Source organism: Pelobates fuscus, chromosome 1 (assembly GCF_036172605.1).
Source record: "Pelobates fuscus isolate aPelFus1 chromosome 1, aPelFus1.pri, whole genome shotgun sequence".
NCBI lineage: Eukaryota > Metazoa > Chordata > Amphibia > Anura > Pelobatidae > Pelobates > Pelobates fuscus.
In genome coordinates this window covers 451,785,497-451,795,475 of record NC_086317.1, presented here as the reverse complement: position 1 = coordinate 451,795,475, position 9,979 = coordinate 451,785,497, and positions in this window count along the sequence as shown.

The window sequence follows — 9,979 nt, the reverse complement described above, 5'->3', positions numbered from 1 at the left end:
CTTACCCCCTCCTTTTCTCTTCTTACCCCTCCTCTTTCTTCTTACCCCCACTTTCTTCTTACCCCCTCCTTCTTCTTACCCCACCAGCCCTCTCTGTTCTTAACCCCTCCCTCTTTGATCTTACTCCCCCTCCCCTCTTTGTTCTTACCCCCATCCCTCTTTGTTCTTACCCCCATCCCTCTTTGTTCTTACCCCCATCCCTCTTTGTTCTTACCCCCCTCTTTGTTCTTACCCCCCCTTTGTTCTTACCCCCCCTTTGTTCTTACCCCCCTCTCTCCCTCTCTTTGTTCTTACCCCCCTCCCTGTTTGTTCTTACCACCCCCCCTCCCTCCCTCTTTGTTCTTTCCCCCCCACTTTGTTCTTACCACCCCCCTCTGTTCTTACCACCCCCTCTGTTCTTACCACCCCCCCTCCCTCTTTGTTCTTACCACCCCCCCTCCCTCCCTCCCTCCCTCTTTGTTCTTACCCCCCCCTTTGCTCTTACCCCCCTCTTTGCTCTTACCCCCCCTCTTTGCTCTTACCCCCCCTTTGCTCTTACCCCCTCCCCTGTAGCGTGGCCGAGCTGCACTCCGGTCCGCGGTGCCCGGCCGTAGTGATAGGAAGGTGCACACTGAGTGTGCACCTTCCTGTCAGTCCAGCCGGGTACAGGAAACAGAAACTCCTGTTCCGCGCAGAACAGTAGTTTCTGTTTCCTGTACCCGGCCGGACTGACAGGAAGGTGCACACTCATGGTGCACCTTCCTATAACTCCGGCCGGGCACCACGGAACGGAGTGCAGCTCGGCCACACTACAGGGGAGGTGAGAAGCTGCAGCCGCCTGAGGCTCTTAAGAGAGTGCTCAGGCGGCTGCAGCATTTAAAGGGGCGGCCGGGCCCCCTGATGGCGGGCCCCCCTCCCGGCTGGGCCCTCGGACCATGTCCGAAGTGCCCGACCGGTCAGTCCGCCCCTGGGTTGATGAAACCTTATTGTTTAAAAGTATCTGGTGTTGCGACTCATGTATTGTTTGTTTGTACTCCAAAAGGACTACATCAAAAAAGGCATCTCAATTATATCTCATTTTTTTTTTACCTGTAATCCTTTAGGCTGACTAATTAGCATTTAAAGGGACACTATAGTCACCCAGACCACATCATCTCAATGAAATGGTCTGGATGCAGTGTTCATGTTAATTTAAACACTGCAGTTTTTTTTTTTTTTTTAACTGTAATGTTTACATTACGGGGTTAAGTCTACCTCTAGTTGCTGTCAATATGGTAGCCACTAGAGAAGCTTCCACTGCACTGACCAAATAAAAACCTGGTCACGTGATGCAGAAGCCTCCATAGAAAAGCATTGACTCAGTGCTCTCCTATGGGGACTTTTGAATGTGTGCTTGATGCCCGCCATGAAGGTCACCAATGCTCTTTTATGAGTTTCTTTGGATTAGACCACCGTGGATAAAGCCATGCCTAGTTAATGATGTGTGTATCTGTGTGTGTGTGTGTGTGTGTGTGCAAGTGTGTATCATGTCAGTGAGTGTATATGAGTGTATGTGTCAGTGTGTGTATCTGTGCGCCAGTTTGTGTATCTGAGTGTCAGTGTGTATCTGCATGTCAGTGAGTGTATATGAGGGTATCTGTGTGTCGGTGTGTATCTGAATGTGTGTACGTGCCAGTGAGTTTGTCTGTCAGCATGCGTATCTGTACATCAGTGAGTGTATCTGTGTGCCAGTGTGCATCTGTGTGTCAGTTTGTGTATCTGAGTGTATGTGCCAGTGTGTGTATCAGAGTGTGTGTATCTGTGTGTCAGTGTGTATCTGAATGTGTGTACGTGCCAGTGAGTTTGTCTGTCAGCATGCGTATCTGTGCGTCAGTGGGTGTATGTGTGTGTGTTGTGTATCTGAGTGTGTGTGTTCATCTACTGTGCATGTATCTGTGTACCAAGGTGTTCATATATGTTTGTTCAGAATGTATGGTGTCTGTGTGTGTGTGCGTGAGGGGGTGAGGGGGGGAAGTTGTAATAGCTGGTGAAGCCACCTCTCTGAAATGCATTTTTGCATGTTGGGGTGTCTGGTGTTCTTACATTCTATGGTTATTCCAAAAAGAAAACTTTCAAGCATACACTCAGGTTTTGGTCAGTGCACGGATAACTTGCTTTGTTGTGTTTCGATATTGTAGCTAAATACTGTATCAATCGAGTTCATCCACTCTAGGGTGATGGGGGTTGATTACATGACTAATAAGTGTTTCCTGTTGATATTGTATTGGGGCAGGAAAACACTTGATGGATAGTACAGAGATTATAGTATTTTTGTGAAAAGTACAATTTTTTTGAATCAAATTAGATGCAGCACCACGCCTTTGCATTACATCTTGACAGAGGTTGCTATAGAAACTCGAGTCAGGGCAGCATGACACACAAAATCAGAACTGCTTAGAAGTCTTTACGTGTTCATCTTGGCAGGCTGTTCGAAGCTGCAAGAATTATTTGGGCTCAAAATAAATAGAACACTTTTGCGAGATTTCCACGTTGAGGTCCACTTACCAAAGATCCTCCAGAGACAAAAAGTTTCACAGAGGAAAAAAATAAATAGAAACAAATAATATAATTTCATTATGAACAAACAAGATTAATACAAGCCTGTTGTCAGCTGAAGTAAACAAGATTCGGAAGATAAAGTTAAATGGGTAAAGCGTTCTGAGAAAACACAACTTGGAACGTTAAAGATATTGATTAGATCAAAGGGATTTAATTTGTTGCTTTTATAAATGTCCAGACACTCATTTATTCATTAAAAAAAAGTGCAAGGGTGTGCCAAGAAATATAACTGAAATGTAACTATTTTGTTATTAAAAGTTGTTTTACTAACTTTTGGACACCTCACAATAGGGGTCAGTTTTCTTTAAAGCGGCACTGTCATGCCGAACTTACCTTTCCCCAATCGATTTATCTTCTCTCCCTCTCTCAGGATCTGTTCTTCATTTCTTCCTGTCTGCTCTAGTTTAAAACATAAGACAAAGTAGGGACTACTTGTCTTATGGAGGTTTCCTACGCCTAACCAGCTATGACGGACCAGCGGAGGAGCAAAGTGTGCTTAATTTCCGATGGTCAGCGACATTTTCCCACAATTCTTAGCTTTCCTCCCTGTTTCCGCAATGCTTCCTCTCAATATTGCCGAACGTCCTGCCACTTAGACAGAGCGCCGGCAAAACTGCAGAATTTCATCCTAAAAGAATGAGAACAGTTTCACCATTCGTGTTAGGACGCAATTCGGGACTTTCTTCGTATCAGAATTTCATTCGAATTAATGAAACTCCGATCCTATTCATGCTGCGGCTTCATCTTGCAGCCGCTTAGTAGATAACTCACTAATTTCCACGGTATTAGGGAGCTATCTACCAAAATGCTGAAAGACCTAAATTGGTCTTCAAGCCAAATTTACTAATACTAAGTAAAGATTACTTAGTATTGGTAAATTTAGCCCCTACTCGCTTTATCGTGAGTAGGGCCATGTCTAGTAAACAGTGAGCAGCCAGTGGCTGCTCACTGTTTAAAAAAAAAACCCAAAACACATCTCCCGCTCCCGAGCCCTCACCCATGCCGCGATAGTGGGGGCTATTAAACTGAAGGGGGGACCTAGAGCCCTGAGCAGCGGGTGGGGGCCCATAATTTGAATGTGGGTGGGGACCTATTTTCCTCCCCCTCCAGCCCCCACCCCTGAGCGGCAGGTGGGGGCCCTAAAGGATAATGGGGGGGGGCTATTGTCCTCCCCCAACCCCCACCCCTGCGCAGCGTGTGGGGGCCCTAAATAACAATAACCTATTTTCCTCCCCCCGGTCCGCACCCCTGAGCAGTAGGTGGGGGCCCTAAATGAGAATGTGGGGGGGGGGGTTATTGTCCTCCCCCTGGCCCTCACCCCTGCGGCCCTAAATGAAAATTCCCCCCCACCCCTTCCAAGGTGACAAGGGGTCCCCAAGTCCCTAATCACCTCCCCCACCCCCCACCACATCCAAATAAAAAATTATCCCCTACCTACCCCCATCACCCTAAAAATAGTAAGGGGGGATAAAATAACTAACCTGTAAAGAAAAATAAAACTTTGATGTCTTCTTTTTTCTAAAATCTTGATTTTTCAGCCCCCAAAAAAGGCCAAATAAAAAACCATCATACCTGTCGAACTTGTAAAAAATAAAATAAAAAACCCAAGCGCAAAAAAAAACCCAGATAAAAAAGAAAAAACCTGACGCAGGGCGGGGAAAGGTTTATAAAGCCTTGCCCCGCCCTGCAATTAGGCTAAGAACACTCTGATTGGTTGGTTTAAGCCAATCAGAGTGCTCTGTGTCATTTTAAACAGCGTGGGAAAATTCCAAAGAACTTTCCTATGCTGTGTAAAATGACTCATAAGACTCTGATTTTATGGCTTGGAATCTAACCAATCAGAGAGCTCTGTGTCATTTTACACAGCGTGGGAAAGTTGTTTGACAACACCAAGCCCTGAAGGAGGAGGACGAATGTCAAAGAGGGAAGGTTGAGGGCAGGACATCAGCAGAATCGAGTGTGGCCAGCGGACTTGGCCTGTGTGGCACCAGCATGCTGTCCGTACTGGCATCAGACACCAAATTTGAACAGAAATCGCATTAGCCAGCCCAGAATTCTTGTTTTGGGCTGGCTAATGATGTCCCAATGAGGCAGTTGGAGGTGGAGTTATGCCTTTGGCTGCAAAACACTGCACATACAGATTACAGGCACCATGACCCCTTCAAATGAGCAAAGTACGTCCCAATCCAGTTTATTACAGGCACAGCAAATGCATATATCCCATTGGGGGGAGAAACATCAAACTAATTTCTGTCTCTCCTTCTCTTTCTATGTTAATTGACAGGTAATAAAATGGCGGCTCTCAGTTCCAGGATAGAACTCTCTCTATATTTTTATAAGTTCCTCTAGCCTGACAAACACATATTTGATAAATATACGTAAACGTGATATTAAAAATCAGCCCCTGGGTATAATAGTTCCCTTTTAACTAAAACCGTGCCTCAAGTTGTTAACTAAAGTTATCAAGTCGTTGTGTCGTCTGTCATTTGGCCTCAGTGGAAATGAAATGTATTTAATTTACTTGCTAAAATAAGATAATAATAAAAAGGTGTTGGGGGAAAAAAAATGACCAGTTCCCTTGAGTGCTTGCAAAATTAGCAGCCATGATCGATCAGTGTAAACCCTTAAACTTTCCAATTGTCAAGTATAATACAAACAACAGACACTCTCAGCTCTTTGTGAGCCTCCCTTAATACAGGGGTAGGCAACCTTCACCACTCCAAATGTGGACTACATCTTCCCTGATGCTTTGGCTGTAAAAACGTTACGTGAGATGTAGACTACAACGTCTGGGGTATCAAAGGTTGCCTTGCCCTGCCTTTATTCAACAACTTAGTACGTGAATTACCTTGGTAGCTATGGGCAATCTCTATGGTAGTTGGAGTGTGATGACTCACACGATAGTCAGAGCTAATGCAGACTATGTTCCACTTAGTTTTCGATAAGTTATATGATTACAGTAATCCTTTGCCACTAAAAAAAAGATATCTAGTTCTTGTATATCAGGTTTTGGAAACAGTAAGGCGTCTAGCTCTTCCCCAGGTTCATCCAACACCCCAACATTCACAATATCTCAAGTAAACACTGAAGAAAATTGAGGAACCATAACTGTAGTATGATCTACAGGGAACTTTCGGTCTTACAGTCTGTACACCGACACATATACCTTTATGTATTTCCAGATCATCTTCAGGTAATGCTATTGCAATGGTGACAACATATTGGATAAAAGTCCTAGTGTGCTTTGTGTGCTTTACATCCATCTAGGTGTAGCTTCTCCCAATAACTGTATTCATTCTGTATCTTGGCATGTCAGTGGATGATGTATCAGTGTGGAGAGCTTAGAAGTTCAAGAATTTCCCAATGAATTACCACTGTGTTATCACTCTCTGATAGTCAGGCTTTCAGTTCATATTATACCATATTTGTTAAACTTAATGACTATCCCCAGATGATTCATAGCTGACCACTTTGCCATACATGGATATCATAATGTCCCAGAACCCCAATGCACATCCCCAATGCAGAAAAATCTCAGGATGTACTTTCTATCCAAGGATTATGATACCAAATATAACATTCTCACAGTAATTTACAAAGAAGTTGGCATACAAGGAAAATGCCTCAGTTTGATGAAATAACTACCCAAGAAACTGAAATAATCTTAACATATCATCAATCACTGACAGGCAGGAGAGGATCTGGTGGCAGCGAGAATCCTATATTTTTTTGTCTCCAAATGTATGCAGTGTTGTGACTTAAAGACTAGACATTTGCACTAAGTTAACAAAATTCATCTGTCACGGATTCCAAAATATGGATGAAAACATTGTGTAGAAATCATTTAAATACATACTGTGATAAGAAATTGTCAATGGAAACCTAAGTGAATTGTCTACCAATTGCAGGTATCAGTCTTTATGTTAGAGCAGCGTTTCCCAATTGTGTTCTGCAGAACCCTGAGGTGTTCCACAATGTTAATACACTATGTCAAAGGGTTCCACGATAAAAAATAATTGGGAACCCCTGTGTTAGAGAATACTGGAATGGCATTTTTCTAAATTTTTCACTAATTCCCCATCCTGTCCACAATCTAACTCCACCCATGCCACTAAAGGGTGAGAGCACCTTAAAAAAACAAAATAAAAAAAAACCTTGTGGCGATATATTACAGCCTTCCCATGCCTGCGACTTGCCTGTAAAACTGCTCTGATTGTTTGTCAGAATTCTCTGACAGGTAAATCTCATCTGTCATGTATAAAAAGGGGCATTAATTCTCAGGATAAATCAATTACCACACCTTGAATCACTGATGATGGGCGGATCCATCTGGAAAGACATGCCATGCTGACCAACCTCCTCCATATCAATGTAGAAGACCATGCAGGGAGCATGGTTCTCTCTGCATGGTCCTGATGTTTGTGTAATGCGCTTGCTCGATGCTGCCTGGAGACAGGACACCAGGGAACTAAATTGGAATGGTGGGACGGGACTATAAAATTGGAACTGTCCCATTAAATCAGGACAGCTGAGAGGCATGATGTTGTAGCCACTTATTATATTTTGTATTATTTTTATTTTTACTTAGTAATTTTTTCAGATCATGTGTGATATATACATAGATATGTGAATTGTGAGCACAAGTAAAATGAGGCGCTGAACAAATAAGCATAACCTATTCGGTAGTTAAAATATCACTTTATTGAAAAAGATACTATATATCCTGTATATACATATTATATTTCAATATAGACAATACAAGAGAACCCCAAGATGCTCAAGGTTGTGCTGAAATTAATACAAAGAACACAATGAATTAAAATAGCTGTTTGGTGGTGCAAAGAAAATTACAATCCTTAAAATGCAAATATTTTATAATATTTTTTTTCTTTCTTTAATATGCAGTTTATGACTATTTTACCGCAGTTTTTTATGTTGTTATACTTCATCAATACAGTATTCCAAAAATGAGATAGAGAGCCAAGCTTATGTTTTATAAACCACAGCCTTAAGAAGAGATGGAGTTTATTCCTTCAGCAGGTCTGCTATCCATCATTAAAGCCCATACTCTTGTGTTTCTGTGAATCGGTATCTTTAAATTTATCAGTGTGTGCATTGTGTGTGTTTCTGTGTGTTAGTGTGTGTGTGTGTGTGTGTGTGTATCTGTGTGTATGTTTCTGTGAATCGGTATCTTTAAATGTATCAGTGTGTGCATTGTGTGTGTTTCTGTGTGTTAGTGTGTGTGTGTCCATATATGTGTGTATGTTTCTGTGAATATGTATCTTTAAATGTATCAGTATGTGCAGTGTGTGTGTGTCTATGTCTATATCTGTTTGTATGTTTATGTATCTGTGGCAATGTGCATATTTTTTGTGTTTGTGTGTTTATCTGAATGTGTGTAACTTTGTGTATGTCTGTATGTGTGTGTCTCTTTTTGTATGTCTATTGTTCTATCACAGAGTATCTGTGTGTCACAGTGTGCAACTTAAAGTGTCAGTGTGTAATTAGGTCAATGTGTGTGCCAGTGTATACATTTCTTTGTGTATATCTCTGTATGTTTTGGTGTAATCTGACTGTGTGTGGCTGTGTGTATTTGTATGTGTCTAGTAGTGTATGTCAGTGTGTGAATATTTGTGTATGTCTGGCAGTTTGTATTTGTATGCTTGTGTGTGTCTATGAAAGTGTGCCTCTGTTTGGAAGCTGAGAATCTGTATCAATGTGTGTTTGAGTGTATCCATATGTATGAATTTGTGTCTGTGTACATGTCTGGGAGTGTGTGCCAGATGGATGCTGCAAAATTGATTTGTGAGGGGCTCCACTATATCTGATAGCAGCCCTTCCATACGAACTACAATAAAGGTGCAAAGGAGAACGTTTCAGGGGTCAAAAAAACAAAATCTAACTTTTCTTCACAAATTTTAAATGTATAAATAAAAGTTAAACTTTTGACCATTCCTGTTTGAGTAATTTATACTAATAAATAATGGACTTAAATTAAACAATAAAAATCTAAAGAGTTGAATTAAATAATAAAGTTTTAGCAAAAAAAATTGAATCCCAAGAAGTAGCCATTTAAACACAGTGTGCCTAATTACCAATTTTTGTTCTGCTGCTTTACCAGTTTGGGATAGAATATGACATTTAGGTAAACATAGTACATGTGCATAAACAGGTATATAAATATATAAATATATATATATATATGGGCCTCTCATGCTCATTTTACTGTCAATATTCTTTATGTGCTCATTCGATAAGCTACGACTGCTGCTTTCCTATATATTTTATTTTTGTTTCAGAATAAGTACGTCAGTTTGATCAAGCATTTTGATAATTAAATAACGACTGCACGGCTGATGATGACAACACTAACTACACACAGATTACTGCAAAATAGTAACATTATATCAAAGGCCACATAGACTTGGTATGGTGCCTTAATAGAACTTGATAGGAGACACAATGTTGACTCTTTTTTTCCTGATTTAGTATAATTTATTTTTTGCCAAATACAGAGTATACCCCATATATGAACTGATTAATTTAGTTTAAGCGGTTCGTTTTTTTTTGTTATTGGTGCAAACAAATAATTGAAATCTGTACCAAAGAAATGAGTCAACCCAGGCAGAGAAATATATTATGTCCCTAGTGTCTCCCAGTGGTCATATGTTGAGCTGCATGATTAAAAGAAAATACTGCAACACTTATTAGCTATTTATTATTAGCATCGATATAGTGCCAACTTATTCTGTAGCCCCTTAAAATGATATACGAACTTACAATCTATGGGGATTTGAGGTAGACAGATATATATCGTTAGGTGTCTTGCTCAGGGACACTTACTGGTTTGCCAATGTTCTAACTAGCTAACAGTTAGTTATAAGTATCTTTTAAATTGATTCTACTGCCTCCGTGGAACAACTCAGTGCACAAGAGTTATCATCTCCTTTAGATACATCCAAGAAACACATATCTATTGTGTATAATGTTATATAACTGGCACAGTGGAAATATGTCCAAAGGCAAAATAAAAAAAAATTAAAAAAATAAAAAAAAAATGGAAACTTGAATACATTTTCAGGCAATATCTAGATACTGTCCACAATCTACTCAATTCTGTATTGATTCACATCTTCCTTTATGCTGTTATAAAAAGTCTATTACGAAAAGTATAACCTCATTTTTTTCCCAAACATTTACTAAAGCCCAATTTTCTCCTCTCAGTTATTATTCAGTAAACGCATTGTTAGATATAGAAAATAACATAGGCAGTACAGCCTATTTGGAGCCATAAATTCCTTTTTGTTTTGTTTCATGTATATATTTGTTTTGAGTTTTTATTCTGCAGTTGGGCTACTTAATATTTTAATACTTATATAAAAAATATAATAATACATTTTCA